Source organism: Molothrus aeneus, chromosome 1, assembly GCF_037042795.1.
Source record: "Molothrus aeneus isolate 106 chromosome 1, BPBGC_Maene_1.0, whole genome shotgun sequence".
In the NCBI taxonomy this organism is placed as follows: domain Eukaryota; kingdom Metazoa; phylum Chordata; class Aves; order Passeriformes; family Icteridae; genus Molothrus; species Molothrus aeneus.
Genome location: NC_089646.1, coordinates 85,530,798 through 85,547,037, shown reverse-complemented (window position 1 = coordinate 85,547,037; position 16,240 = coordinate 85,530,798).

Here is a 16,240-nt window from a genome sequence, read left to right as displayed (position 1 = left end):
TGTTGTTTTCCAAACAGCATATACATCCAGGTAGTGGGAGTAAGCTGTCTTCTTAATAAGCAGCTGAACATCAACTTCTGAGGATTTTTTATATGTAGATGAGTTAAGGAAAATATCCTCATATGATCATTATAGTGAGTACTGAAGACAGCAAAAAAGTCGTTCTTATCCATGACTGTTCTCTCAGCAAGAGAGATCTGTTCCAAGAATTAGGCTTTTAAAAAACAAATCATACTTCCTTGGTAGTCTCTGCTATTTTTAACAGTGAAAGACATGGGGTGTATTTTATATCTTGTGTTAAGACACCAGGAATGATATCTCATGGGTGTATTGTGAGGAGATAATAAGGGTTGAGCTGTAAAGAGGAGGTCTTTGACTCTTTGTGGATCCTGTGGGATGAGGATTCCATATTGACTAAACAAATCATGACATTAAAAACTGCAAAAAGGAGCTACATTTTCCCACTTTTTCATAACATGTAAGGATGTGTGGGTGAGGCAGAGAACAGCACAACAGAACCTCCACCCTCTCAATGCAATTAAAGAGGGAAAAAAAAAAGATGGTTGTAAACAGAGGCAGCAAGCTAGGGATAAGATTAAAATACTGTAGAAAAATGTACCTCTAGAAGAAAAAAAAAAGGAAATTTGGAGAAGAGAGCAAAATATATCTCATAGGAAGGGGGAATAGGAAAAGAAGAATCCAGAGGAACATTTAGGCAGATAATTTTGTAAACTAGTATTTGGTCTGACAGAACCATCAAGTGGACACAGGTAAGAGATAGGTTAGAAACTAAACTATTTTCTGGGGCAGACTTACTGATGAGGAACAGAAGTGAAGAGCAGTGTTATGACCATACTCAGAAATTCACAATTACTTTCTTGCAATAGGGTCTTGGTGCTAATTTTCTATGGCTGCATTGACAATGGGTGCACTAGGCAGGACCAGGACCACATGCTTTTGGTTGCTGTTATTTTTCTGATTATGCCTAGAATAAGGCAAACACAATTTATGGGGCAAACTCTTTTAATAAGCCGTTTAAAATCCTTCATGTAGTACTTTCTAATGGTCTTTAAGAGCACTGATCACATCTAGATAAGTAAAAAATCCCAAATCAATGGAAGTTCAGATACAGTCAATTAATTGTTATATGACACAAAGGAAAAAACAACTTACCTTCCTTGAATCACTCAATTCAATCAAAGTATGTCTGTTTAAAGTTAGTTATTACTTTTTAATTGATTTTTCAAAGCAATTCTGCAGTACAACTGTCAATCTATAACTATATTGCTAAGTGTACTCTCTAGCTCGTAAGATAAAAAAGAAAAAAAGAAAGGAGTGTGTGATTGATGTAACAAGAAGCAAGGATATCCAACAGGTTTCTAGAGATATATTTAATTGTTCTATATACAGATTTTCTAAAGGCTGGCATATATTTTTGTCAAGGCATTGTTTCATAATTAGAAATGACAATCAGCCCAGGGACTCTCACCACAGGATTTGGGAGCTGAAGAAAGCAAAGAACATTGTCAAAATTCCTTGGACAGATGGTGCCTGCAGTTTTGTGCAGACCTACTTTTGCTATATTTCATCAAGGTTTTAGAACAACATATGTAGAGCAATTTGGTCAGTGAAGACTTATGTTAGTACTACTAGTATTTGATATGCTGGCTCTACTCCCTCTGCAAAATATCACAAACTGTGTACATACAACTTGGCTTTTTGAATTTGAGGAAATAAGTGCTAAACCTTTTCACAGTTACTTCCCATAGCTGCATGCAATAACCTTTGCTCTTTTCTATTCTATTATGGACAGAGCAATATTTTCAAACTGGGATGCAAGTACCTGTTTGCCAATAACTGATACTGCATCCCAAAGGCCTGGTTCACCACAGGGCTAAACTTGCATTGATATGACTAGTCAGATCTCAACTGCTGCTCTGCTGCTGCTTTGGACTTTTCCATGAGGGAGATGTCATCTTCCCAGCAAATCTTTCCCATCGCATTGGGACAGAAACATCCAGATTAAGAAAACTCATCTGTCTCGTCTCCCCAGTCTTGGGTGCACCTCTTCACCATGTGTATCTGGTGACCTAGAAATCAGGCTGACTCTTCTAAGCAAGAAATTTATTTTCATTTGGTGGTCCATAGTAAAGAAAAATACACATGTGTATGCAGTGTATAGCAAGGGAGAAGAGGAAAAAATCAGAATGCTTTTCTGTGGGGGTGACCATTCCCAGTTTCAGCATTTGTTCCTCTGTCAGCAATCTTACATAAAGCTGAAGGCATGTGTTTTTTCCCATGGAGATGAAAAAAAAGCTGTGTACAATTCTCACCCCTGTGAGAATGGGTCAGAAATTGATGGAGGAACAATAGGGGAACCTTCACTACTGACTTCAACATTCACAAATACAGGAATTTCTTCCTGCATCAGCAGTAGACAAATGGAAAGTTGTATATAGATTATATTACCAAAAAATATTTTTTTTCCTGCAGACCTATATGCTATAGTTTTACATAGAAAAGTTTACAGAATTTGGCATACTATATATTACAATAAAGTCCACAATGAAATTACTTATTATCTTGTTAGCTACTTTCTAACTGATGTTAAACTGATGTTTTTAGCAAAATGAGAAAATAGAAATTTCCTTTCCTCTGACCAATTTGCACAGAATTCAAGTATCAGATAACTTTGGATTTTTTCATATAAAAATCATTGTAGCTTTAGTCTGAAGAACTGTCACAGAAGTACTAAGCCAATACTGCACACACAGATTGCATTAGCGAACTGTGCATATGACTGATATATCACTTTCCTGTAGCATTTTTGCCATCTACAGATAAAAGCAATCAAAAGTATTCCTCACTTAATAAAGGAACCATTATGTAAAGTTCCTTTTTTAATTTGCTAATTACTGATTTTTAAAATGCTTTTCTGTAAAATTAATTCTACCTTCAGGCCTAATCTCCTGTTTTTCTGATGTTTTCTCTGGATTTAAAACAAAATGAAGAGAAGCAAACAGTGTTTATGTCATAGGAACTAAAAAAAAAAAAACCCAAAACCAATTTCTGGCACCTTCTTTAGGAGAAAAATAGATTTTATAACTTACCTGATGTCTTCCAATATATTTCTGTTCCTAAATGCCTGGTAAGGCAAATATATTTTGTGTTTGCTTGTATTAGGGGCTGTGGAAAATAGAGCTGTGAGAGACTTGTGCATTGGGAGTATATTAGTTTTTCTAATTTATGTAATTTTAAAACTGATTTCACTCATAATTCCTAATCCACTGTTAGTAGTCAATTAACTCTTACAGTAAGTGGGTCTCATTCCAAGATATGAATTTGCCTAAAATATGCTATTGATTTATTTGAAATACAATTTTCATGGTAAAATGCACACAGTGGGAAGATATTACGCAGCTGTATGAATACTGGATGACAATAGCAAAGGAAGACAACATGTGAATATTGTATAAAAAAATTGATGTAAGATGCAAGGAGAAGAAAAACAAAATCATTTTTATGAGGAAGAGGCTAAAAAACTTTCTCTTGGCCAATTTGTTTCTTAGTGACCTTTCCAGGATTTGTCTGTGTTGTGTACATGTAGGAATCAAAGGGATTATAGCCAGAAGAACCAGTGGTGATTGAACAAAATCTGGTCCAAACTCTAAAAATAAAATTCAAACCAGACTTGAAACAAAGCATTTTAGATAACTGAGAGAAAAAAGATTTTTCATTACTCTTTACCCTGGATGGTCTGATTTCAATTGGAGTCAGAGACAAAAATACTATTATTGTGCAAGTTCATCAGTCGTTGCTTTTCTGAACTGAACCAGAAAGTTTCCCAGTGAAGCACAAATGTCAATCTTTTAAGACAATTTGCTACATAGAGTTGTTTGACCAAAGTGCCCTGTAGACATGTGAACTCTTATTTAGCCCTAAGATGGATAGGAAGGCTGGAAAAGGATAGTAACTCTTTCTGCAGAAAAAAGAAAAATCCATTTTCTTATGCCATTGCAAACATTTTGCCTTAAAGAAATTGCAGTTTAGGGCTCCAGGAGGAGGCCAGAACAATTTTGGGAGTAACAGTCTTTCTCACTCTGTCGACTAAGACAATCTTCGTTCTGTGATCTGCATTCTGCTTTATTTTTCCTCCCTTGTGAATTTTATTTCATTATTTAAATGCTTAATGGTGTTGGTTTGGTTTCTGCTTGTTAGGTTTGTTTTTTGTTTTTTCCTAAAGGGAGGGATGACTAAGAGGAGAAATAAAGAATCCTATCTTTAACTAGTGATGGAGCTAGTGGTGCACACACCTTATCTAGGTACTGCTGTTTTAGGGTGGGTTTTTTTTTTTGCAAAATAACTCAGCAAAAATGCTCTATTTATGAAGAAAATACTTAAGATGGGTCAGCATTGGTACAAAAAGGAATCATCAAGAGATGAAGAGCTCGTATGAGCCAAGAAGATTACATTGACTTTGAGTGAAACTGTTATGTTTTTATCATGCCACTTTCACAGCATGGCCATTGAGTGGGAGTGCTGTTTAAAGATTTTGCTCTGAAAAATCTGCACAAGACATGGAAAGCTCAGGTTCATTCTTAAAGAGCTGAGCAAGGAACAGTGAAATCCTAGTTAGACCAACTAAGTAGTGTGAAGCAATAAAGCAACAGCTCAGTTCTTGCAGTAGCTGCCTCAGCCCTTTGTGACTTTGGGCAGACTGAAAGATCAGACTCCTTTATTCAGGCCATTGACAATCATTGTATTTAACCCCAGGAACAAGCGTATGTAGCTCTCCCTGAGCTCTGTATTGATGTCAGGAACCTTTCTTCCAGTATCTGATCTAGCTCAGGCACCTCTGTTTTGTGCTAGAGGTTTTCATTTTTATGTTAAAAGTAAGACTTTAATCATACCAACAAATTTTGAATAGAAAAGGATGACTGCATTCTTAATATAATTTTCAAACTTCTTGTGTTTCAGCGTTTATAATCACAATGTGGAAAAAAAAAAAGTATCTTGACCAGGTACTAATAGTGTAGTCAATGAAAAGGAATTGGAAGTCTGGATCATTATTTACACTTTTAAGCACAGCCTTTCTCTTTTTTTTTTTTTTCCTCTAAGGCACAGGCTATTTTTTAAATTAAATGTCAGATACAAAGTCCTAGTGCTATCCCTGTTGAATTCAAGACAGTATAATGCTATTCAAAACTCCCAGAATATTTGTTCTCAAAGGCTAGCTCAATTTTTTATTTCTGAAACCACAGTATGAGTGCTTATTCTCCTTAGTTGCAAAATCATCATTTGAAACACTGGATGCATAACAATGGTCTAAGGAAAATTGCTGACATACATTTGGCACTCTGAAGCAATTAAAATTTGTTATCATCAACATATTTGGAGTGCCAGTAGTTCCCTGATAGACTTTTGCACTGATCCTTCAGCATGGTTTTTATTACCAAATTAACCTCTGTACTTGAACATAGAGGGCAAAGAAATAAGAATGTCAGGAAACAAACTTACAATGAATTCACAATGGCACAAACTACAGAGGTTAGGGATTCTGTCCTTATATCAATAATTTTTCTGAGAGTGGGTAGCAGAAAGAGCACTTCAGTGCTGAACATTTCATGGGAGTTCAATAGCAACACAAACAAACCTGGCTGCTTGTTCAATGGTTACTGGTTCATGATGACTAGGGGGGTCTACCTCTGAATTTGGAGCTGACACAGTGTACTAATCCATCAAACTAACCTGAAAAAAGCAAAATTTTGATATGTCTCTCTATACAAGAAAGAAAAAAAATAAATTTCAGAGCTGGCACAAAGGACAGGATGAATTTCTCCTGCAAAAGGAAAAGAGGGCTCTAGCAACCTGTAGTTGACTGGTGTAGGCTGCTGTGGAGTCAGCCTGGCTGGATAGGAAAAGGGAGATGGAGAAGTAACTGCCAAAAACACCCAGATAGGAATTTTATACTTATTACTTACTATTTAATCTCTAGCTGTAGCTAACTGCTCCAGAAAATAATTCTTGGGTTTTTTGGTTTTTGGTTTTGTTTTGTTTTGTTTGGTTTGTTTTGATTTGTTTGTTTTGTTTTTCTTCCCTATCGTTAAATACTGTACAATTAAGTAACAAGTTCATACCATGTGTAAAAGTAACATGTGCATCCTGTGCGTTACAGCCTTTTCACTCTGGAGAAGAGAAGGCTTAGGGGAGAACTTCACCATAATATTGCTATAGTTAAAGGGCTGGTAGAAAGAGTATAGAGGCTCTGTCTTTACAAGGACCCACAGAGAGAAGTGGTCACAGGCACAAGCTTCACTGGGAGAGATTTCATCTCAGTATGAAATTTTTGGAGTCCTTCTAACTGGAGGTTTTTCACAATGTAATTTGACAGGGGGCCAGGTAATTTTATCTAGTTCTCTTTCCTGTTAAAGTTTGGACCAGATGATCTCTGGAGATCCCTTTCAACCTGGGCTGTCCTCTCATTCTATGATTTTCTGATTTTGTTTGCTTCTTGGCAGGTTTATGTAGTCAAAAAGCAAAAGTGAAGAAATGAAAAATACTTAAAGGTTTCAGCAGTTGTATACAGACCTTTTACAGGCAGATATATATTGTTTGAAGAAAAAAGAAAAACTTCAAGTAGATAATTTGTGTATGATAGAAGAACATTTGGAGTTGCTTGGTTTTAATGAAACAATGTGCTTCTGACAGCTTCTGTGTTTATCTTTTTCAGATTAATACTTGCAACATTTAAGACTCTTTTTCTCGAAGCCCCAGCTTGCAGATACTTTGAATTGCAGAAGAAACACGGTTTTCACTAGAAAAGAGTGACAGATAAAGCTTGTGGCTTCTGCCAAGCAGTCTAAAGTCTACCAGGAGAAGGGAAATAATGCCCAGGATTGCCCTTGCTTTGCTGGAGGGCTAACTTCATTGACTGTCTCATGTATCATGGGCTTGCAGTTACACTGCACAAAAGTTTTCCATTGCTATAGCATTTTCTACCCTTCTCTTAGTTCAAAAACTTGAAGATATGCCTGGTGTTTTTCTTTCATGCACAAAGAAGCTTTACCTAAAGTCCCTCCCTGAATTTTAGATTTTAGAAAAGTGTAAAGTGTTCTCTAAGTCTTTCATAACACTGGGACCTTTTTTTCTCCTTGTTCTTTATATTAATATTATTATCACATTTTTCTGTAGCATTACAGTTATCTTAGTTGTTTATCTTAAATTCTTTTAATTTTAGCCAGCAATGCTAGAGTACTCTTCAATAGGCTGTGTTTCATGGAGGCTTCAAAAGTTTGGCAACTGCTGTTAAAATGATTCTGAAGTTCCAGACCTATCCTTTCATCCTGATAATTTTCCCCCACAGGCCCATTTGAAAAAAAAAAGAAAATCAAATTTAAAATGCAGCATTCAGGATACCCACTGAGACTAAATGTCCTGTTTCCATAGTAAAAAGCTGTTAAAGTTTATTTATTTTTCTTGAAACTTATAGTAATGAAACTAGAAAGCTACAAAGATAATTTTACCCCCTCCTCCTTCCACACATTTCAATAGCTTTGGGGTAAATGCCACAATGAGTTTTAAAATGAAATTACCTTTCATTTTCAGAAAATAATAACTTCTAGCCATATCAGCCATCCAGAATTATTTTTCCCTTTTTTTTTTTTAATGAAAATTGAATATGATAAAGAAAGACAACAGCGCCTGAAGAATAATACTGAAGACAAACAAATCATTGTGTCACTGAAGGAAATGAAATATAATCTCCAGTTTTTAAGGTGAAATATGCACTTTAAAAGTCAAAGTACCTGAGACCTACTGAAAATTGTTACAGTAATGGTCTTCATAATGGATGGTGACCATGCATTGCATTGAAGTTGTGTGATATTTTCTCTTATAACAGATTCTTTGATTTCCAAGTTCCTTCACCTTTTCCAGTGATGTCCACAAACCTTTGGGGTGTTTTTAGCATGTCAGATGAAATTCCTTTCCATTTGAGCTATGTAGCTATCCCCCTTGTCTTATGTATTAGTGAGGAAAACATCCCACTATGCAAACAGCAGGCACAGATGTGAGGAATGGTCTGGCTCCACATCCGACAGCCACGACCTTTTACAGAGCAGCTTTCAGGGCTCATAAATTTTGCTGCATTGACAGGGTAGATAGAGTGGGCATCTGAGTTCTGCAGCCTGACCTATCTCTTCTTCATGGTGAAGAATCACACGTGGAGCTGAGGTTGGAGAAAGAAGAGCCTGAGGGCTGCCCTCACCAGAGCCCTGCACATGGCACTTCCCCAGCACTGCCTGCTATTTTGTCTGGGTAAGAAAATCTGGGACGTATCCTCTCTTAAGCCTGCAGACCCAAGAGTCCTGTGCTGTATTTCTTCTGAATCCAGTGCACAGTGTGAACATTTTCTCCCCTCTAAAATAACAGTCCTTCTGCTGCTAGTTAAAATAGCATGGCACACATGTCACAGCAGCTGTACAGAATAGCTGTGCATTTGTATTCCTGTGAAAATAGAAACAAGAAAATGGCCCAACCCTTCTTCTCCCCTGCAGAAAACTAAAATATTCCCAGAGCAATAACTGTGAAGAAGGGCATTAAAATGAAGTTCTGATAGGTCAAGTTCACATTCAGGCTGCTGCTTGCAGTTAGTTACCATGCATCAACTGGGTCACAGTAGCTGCATTCTTAGCTCAGGGGAAATTGAGGATAATGACACTTAGTGTGGTCTGTGACAAAAGACAGTTAAGCTAAGTCACCTTACTAGGTGATTACTAGGCATTTGCCATAGTGGCAGAACAAAACACTCTCTAGTTTAGCTGACATCATAACTTTTTAGTGGTGGAAGCTTCACGATATACTTCAATCATTAGTTTTCATTAATGTGCTCTTGAAAGAGAACATCAAGGTTTTGCTTCCAATGTGCCTCAGCATACTTTATATTTTATATAAAACACTTTATATAAGACAGAGTAAAGGTAACTGCTTCACAACTTGGTATCTCTGCTGGCTTGGGAAGGTGCAAAATACACACTGGCTGCTCTTCCTAGAAGCTTCAGGGTAATTTGCACCCTTGGAAGATTGCAAAGAATGTTGCTTGTGCATGGTCCACTGTCTAAGGACTAAGCCTTAGTGCTGGTGTGATGACAAAATGTAACGAGCTACTTTTACTTGTCAATATGCTAGAAGAAGATAGAGAAGAATTGCAAGCAAACACTGTAGTCTCAAAATCAATTCTTCCTTTCCCACTGCAATAAAACTATTATTCATTTCTTAGACTCTGCTTCTCAGTTTGTTACTACTTTAGAGGTTTTCAATTTGTCTTATTTCCAACACCAAGCCTATCACTAACTAACTACCAGTACTGGTGTGTCAACGATACATTGGGGGGAAATACTCGTAAACTTACTGGGGAAGTTGCTGGGCATCTTTCAAAACTTAAATATTCCAATGGCAGGAAAGAAAACAACTACTCCAATGCAATGCATAAAGTGTCTGTGTATATATTAGAGGCTGAGTTTCATTATGATCTGGTTTTTTTCCTTCACTTTATATTTTATTGAGAAATTATATGTATTGAGAAACATAGTTTGTATTGAGAGGTCGGTTTTCATATAGAGATTAAGAAAAATAATTTGGTTGTAATACTGACTTCCAGTCTACAGTAAATTATCAAACTCTTTTATAAATATAAAAAAGTTTTTGAAAGAGTACAATGTTCACTCTGTTTAATTAACAATCATTGCAATGAATAGTTATTTTCTAACTTTCTTTTCTTTTTCTATTTCTTTTTCCTTTCCATGAACGCCATTAGTTAAAAATAGGACACTTCAGATGTTGAAATTCCCTAGTCTTTTTTAAAGTTACGTATTTTATCTTCTTTCCAAATTTTATTCACAGAAACATAGGAGACAGAAAATCAGGATTTAGGCCTGAACACCATTTCAAAAAGAAATATTCCAGATTTTTCGAAGGGGACTTTAGAACATAGGAACCAGTATTTTATTCTGTTTTCATTTCATCCAGCACTTTTAGAATTGTAGCTTTAGGTGTCAATCCTTTTAGCAATTACATGAATCTTATTGTTGTTTGGATTCAGTGAATGATTCCACATTTAATAGTTTTCTTCAGTAAGAGAAAGTGCTCATGAAGGGTTTTTTTTGTTCCTTTTCCCACAGATGTATTTGTAATGGTTGCACCTGAAATAAAACATCATTAAAGCCACTAGTTATTCACAGAAGTTTTCTCAGCCAGATTACTTTAAGCTGCTTTAACTCCACCCAGCTGGAGTTCTTGCATGACCCATGGTAGAGATGTGTGTGTGTGTGTGTGAACATAGATTCAGAAACAGCCTTGAGCAATGTTCTTTCTGAAAGCATGAGCAATGCTTAAAAACATATTTTACTCCCATTTGGATAGGTTGTTACTTTGATTTTGTGCTTGTCTGAGAATTTGAAAGGCACTCAAAGAGGCTACAATATAAAATATTTACTAGCTTAATTTTCAGATGGCTTTCTTATGTACAACCAGCAAACTTTTTCAATGATAGATGTCACTGTTCAAGTTCAAAAATGAAGCAAACAGGATATTTTTATAATTATCTCAATTAATGAAAGGATTCTGGACATTTCTGGCACTGAAGTATCACAACAAATATGTATCAAATTCAGTAGAATAGGAGGTTGTCTCAGAGTGTTTGTTTTATTTTATTCTGCTTTTCAGACATTGAAGAATCAGAACATAGGCAGATGAACAATATCTTGGCCTATATCAGTATCTCTTAGTAAATGTCTTACATTGACATTAAGGGGGTATGTTGTTATGTCACAAGAGTTTGTAAATACCCTATTTGTCCAGAAAATTATTTTAAAATGTGTATTTAGGCCTCATTGCAATGCTTTGAATAAAAAATCTAAAAAAAAATTAAAAAGGAATGCAAATAATCAGAGGGAAATAGAAATAAACAGGATCTGAAAAGAAACAGGAATGGGAATTTTTTGACAACCAATGAATTACAATTGCTGTATTTTTTTTTTTTCTGAAGTAAGGAGAGAAGACAAAACAAAAATATGAGGAGAATACATAAAGATTGAGTCTCATCTTATGCCTGACTTAAAGGTTTAAGGTAAACGCTTCAAAAGAATTTAACTGTGACCGGGTGAAATATCCCATTAATGCATTATCAAATGAGACAAGCCATGTGATTAGAACTAACACATACTTAAATAATGTGTTGAAATAAGCTTTAAGTCTTAAATATACAGCAGTTTAATTTAATAGTCGTATTCAAAAGCAGAGAGCTTTGTTGGAAGACAACCTGGAGGAAAAACTAGAAGATACATTTCCTAGTGGAAACGAGGCAAAATTATATGGATGCTAGAAGCATAGTTCCACTTTCTAATTAAGGCCCCTCATTACTCAAACTGTTCTGCACAGTTGTTTTTCCTTTTCTTCCTATAGTTCTGGGAAGTCACAGAGGGATCTGCTCCTATCCATCAGCTTGCTACATTTTAGTCTAAAATATGGCATGGCCTACAAAGAAAGACAATTCTTTCTTTTTTCTAATCAGCATCAAAATTTGGGACATTAGATTTCTACTCTTTTCTGACCCCACCTCTGGCTCAAATTATATTGCTAAAGTCAGCAGTTCCCACCAAGAAGCAGTGCCAGGAGGTGTAAAAATCAGTATTCAGTAACTATTGCAGGAATAGAATAGCTGGTTTTTTTTTCCAGGAAGATTAATATTGCAGCCATGCTGCATCATTAAATAGCAAAGGGCTCCTTTTGATAACGGGGTTAACAGAAATTAAAGGAGGCATTGCTCACTCAGCAAGGTGAAGTGGCAGAAAGGACCTGGAACCTGTGGATCAGCTGTAGCAGACCCAGCTAATCACAAGGGCTGCAGTACAGGGTAACCTTCAGCCCTCTCCTACTCATGTTTTACTCAGAGCTTGTAGGCAAGCACATGGTTCTGGTTGTTCTTGAAAGTTATAATTTACAAACCTCTTTTGCAGGTGTCTGCTTCCAGAACTGCGTCAGAAAATAATGGTTTTACTTGTCCTGTCTGATTTGCACTTAAGTCTTTTTCAGAGGGAGGTGGACAATCCAGTCACAGAAGCAGACAGCTCATATTAATAAGGATCAGGTTTACCCTGGATGTGAAGATTGCAAGAGAAAAACTAAAACTATATATAATGCTAACATATAATATGGTACAATTGTTATTGTATTGTATGGCATTATTATTATTATTATCATTATCATTATATTATAAATAGACAAACTGTATATAATGCTAATATATAAATGCGTTAATATTAGCATGAAATATACAGTAGTATAATTCAGGAGCAGACTTTGTACAGTGACACTTCAGTGATCTAGTGGTCATTAGCTGTCAGTAATGGGCAGCTCATTGCAAGTGGATATGGAAAGTATATAGGCAACCAGAACTATATCTGAGAGACAGTAGAATGCAAGCATATTATAGATACTATTTTATTTTGCAGTGTTGTCTCCAAGTTGCCTATGTGAATCCTCATTTTTCTGCCCAAGACTATTTTTGACACTTAAATTAAGCCTTTATGACTTTCTCTCCCTTTAATTTACAGTGCTTAATGAAGTATCAGAAGGAAAACAGCTTATTAGGTTTTACCATTGAAACAAAATTAAAAATATTGCGGTTGTCTTTGAATTATATTTAAAGAAACAGACAAGGTAAGTAGAAGTGTTCAGTTTCTTCCTATTTTCTCAAGCACTAAGTCCAGACTAGAAAATTGTGTCTTCTGTCCTTTCCAAAACACTAAAATACCAGTTTTATGTGCTAACAATCTCTGAATTTGCACGTGATACTCTTGATGGAAAAGGTAATGTCCATTTATCTAGTAAACCAATTTTATTTAAAAAAATACATCCAGTTGTCATAGTAAGGGGCTAAAGATGATGTAACTGTGCATTGATACCTGCACCACACCTTCACCACTACTAATTAATATTTTGTAGATAAATATGGCAAAAAATTAGGAATATTTATAATAATAGATATTTAATTACATTTTGAAGCCCTAAGTAATAGGACAAATTCTCAAAGAATAAACCTGTTGAGACATTATAGAACTCTGTGTGAAGGGGGGATAGTCAGTAAGCTTTATTTTGAACTCTGTCTGGGGCTACAGCATCCCAGCTGGCCCCAGTTTGCCTGGGGGTGCCCACTGCGCTGCCTGGAGTTGAGACAATCAAATATCTTCTCCCAGGGAATATAATTGTACTGAAGTGTGGGTACATGCTGTGTAGATTAATCTTTCATGATGGTTGCTGAAGCACAGGGCTAAGTCTTTGCTTCATTGATTTGACACAGGACATACTATTCTCATCACTGTATGACATGTTCTGTAAAATAAAGGATGGATGATTGGTCCTGGCAGGAGAGATATTCATGAAGTGCTTTTCTTCCAGTCCTCTGCCCCTTCCCTGCTTTTGAACTGAGGCTTCTCAGTGGCAACTGCATCACAGCAGCTCCTACTAATGCAAGATTAAAGATAGAAGGCCTCCTTTATGCAGCATACATTCTATTTGTAAAACATCATTCAGTACATCCAGAATGGAGCCTCATATTCAAGTTGAATTTGGAAATGTATATTTACCAAAGAGCTTAAAACACTACTTTTGTCAATTCTGTTTCTTAAAATTTGTTATCTTGAAGAAGTACATTGTAACAATGTGTGAGTTTTATTTGCACTCTACATAGTAGTTTTAACTAGTGTAAAATTTCTGATTTTGATAGAATCAGTAAATCTACATTGTCTCTGGACTGTATGTGAGGCAGAATACCTCTGAGAACTGTCATATTGCTCTATTGCAAGACCAAATGAGTACGAATGTATTTGTTGTGAATTGCTAGTAAATTCACTTTCATAAGCATGATTGACCTTAGGAGTTAGACTTAAATGATCTTTGTGGGCTCCTTCCAACTCAGGACATATCTTTGTGGGCTCCTTCCAACTCAGGACATTCTATGATTGAATAGATGTTAGTGTGAAGAGTGTTTCTAGGGAAGTTTGGTCTCTGCAACATTGCCCACTTGTTAACCTTGATTTGTTACTAAAAAAATTGAATTATTGAATACTCTTCTATGTACAGATGTTTAAAATGGGTTTTGTAATTGTCTTGCTCAAATCTTTTACTGTACTTGACTGATTTTAGATTTAATATTTGCAATAGCTTAGCCAACAAGGAATTAAAAAATGTCTTTTCACATAAAATGAAAAATTGTTTTATCTTCAAAGTGCTAAGTGTCTCTGTAATTGTATCAAAAATAAATAATGCTGCAGCTACAGTAAAATGGTGTAATGAAGCACAACTGATTATGCCATGGTTGTCCTAATATTAACATTATTATTCAAATGTAAATACTTATGTATCTTGTGGGACATGTAGTAATGAAATTAGTTTATTTTTTTCTCCTGAGTGCTGTGTCTTTTAATTCAACATTTGGTATTAGATCATACTTTCAGAGAGAGAAGTGCCTGCTTTAGGGAGTAATAGATTTATTTTTTTTTCTTTTTTTCTACTTTTCTTTTTCCAGTGTGTGTGTGTGTGTGTGTCCATTCACCTAGACAGAGTTGTGAACCTGAATGATTCTCACCTACAATGTTGACCATGTTGACCAACTCTTCCTTGCTGATGGGAAAAGGGGCAATGTGAGCAAAACATAAAGGAAGAATCAATTATGTACAACAAGATCTTAATGGAAAAGATAACTGTCTGAGGAACCTTCACATAAGAAGGCATAAGGTGACTTTTACAGAATCATAAAATAGTTTGGGTTCTAGGAGACGTAAAATGTCGCCTCTGCAGTGAGCAGAGACATCTTCCACTAGTTCAGGTAGCTCAAAGACCCTTCCAGTCTGACCTTGAATGTTTCCAGGGATGTGGCATCTCTCACCTCACTGGAAAAAGCTGTTCCAGTATTTTAGCACCCTCATTGTAAAAATACCTTGCCTTTGGAAGTTTAGAAATGCAATTTCACAGCCAATATTGTGAATCCTGTGACAGGTTTCTGAATTTATAGAGACTAAATATAAAGCTAAGACTTTAATAATCATGGCCATGAGTAAGTATGGAAGGAGAAATGTGGAGCAGAATAGCTCAATGTTAGCACTCACCGAAATGGACCTGGAATAAATTTCTCTTTGGTGAATGAGAAATGAGGAAATATGCTTACGGTACCAGAAGTGGAAGGGCAGTCAGAATTTCTGAAGTATTGAATCTCTGCTGATTACATCCATTATAGGAAATTAAATGAACTGGAGAGGGGAGAGGACAAAAGAAAAGAATGGGATGCTTCGGTATTTTTTTGCATGTTGCTCTCCTTTGCAGATCTCAAAAATAATGATCCAATGATTGGGTAAGGTGTCCAAAGTACTCACTAAATTCAATACCATTTTAAAGTCCAAGTATTTTTTAAAAGAAAAAATGAGAGTTTTGAAATTAGTAATATAAAATCAGTGCTAATGCAGAGTAAGGAGATGAATACTTATCAGACAAGATAGTATCAGACAATAACACACAAGAAACGGGTAAGAACAGGTAGGAAGGAGCATGTAGCAATGGGGCAAATTTGAGAAACAGCCAAAGAGCAATTAATTTCCACCGGGGCTGAAAGCAAGTACTGGAGGTATTAGGGGCATAGTAGATCCCCAAGTGTATATTGAATTGGAGTAAGGGAAATACTGACACTTAACATCATCTTACTGATATTTAACATCATCTACAGTAGTCAATGGGAATCACTGGATATAAAAAGAAGAGAGTATTGAAGACAGTTCAAGTAATATCAATTATTTTGGTTAATCCAACAATTGGATTACTCCAGCTGGATGGGTAAGCTAAAAATAATTAGCAAATTCCAAAAAAAACTGCAGCAAGATGCAAACACACTTTTCTATTTTGTAGGTTTTGAAAAGGTAAAGATGACAGACTAGGTGGGAAATATTTGCCTGTATTATAATGTCTCTAAAGTAATTAGAAATATAAAATAGTAAATTTGGTTGTTACTAAGAAACTTTATATTTTATGATTTTTTAAGATATATTTTAGGTTACATAATATGACACTGCTCTGTCATAGTTGTGATGCAAATAAAGATCTTACTGATAGCTTTCATAACAAGGAAGTTTCATTTATGAAGCATTCATACATGAAATGTCTGTGGTAGTATAGTATAGCTTGTTGGAGAAAT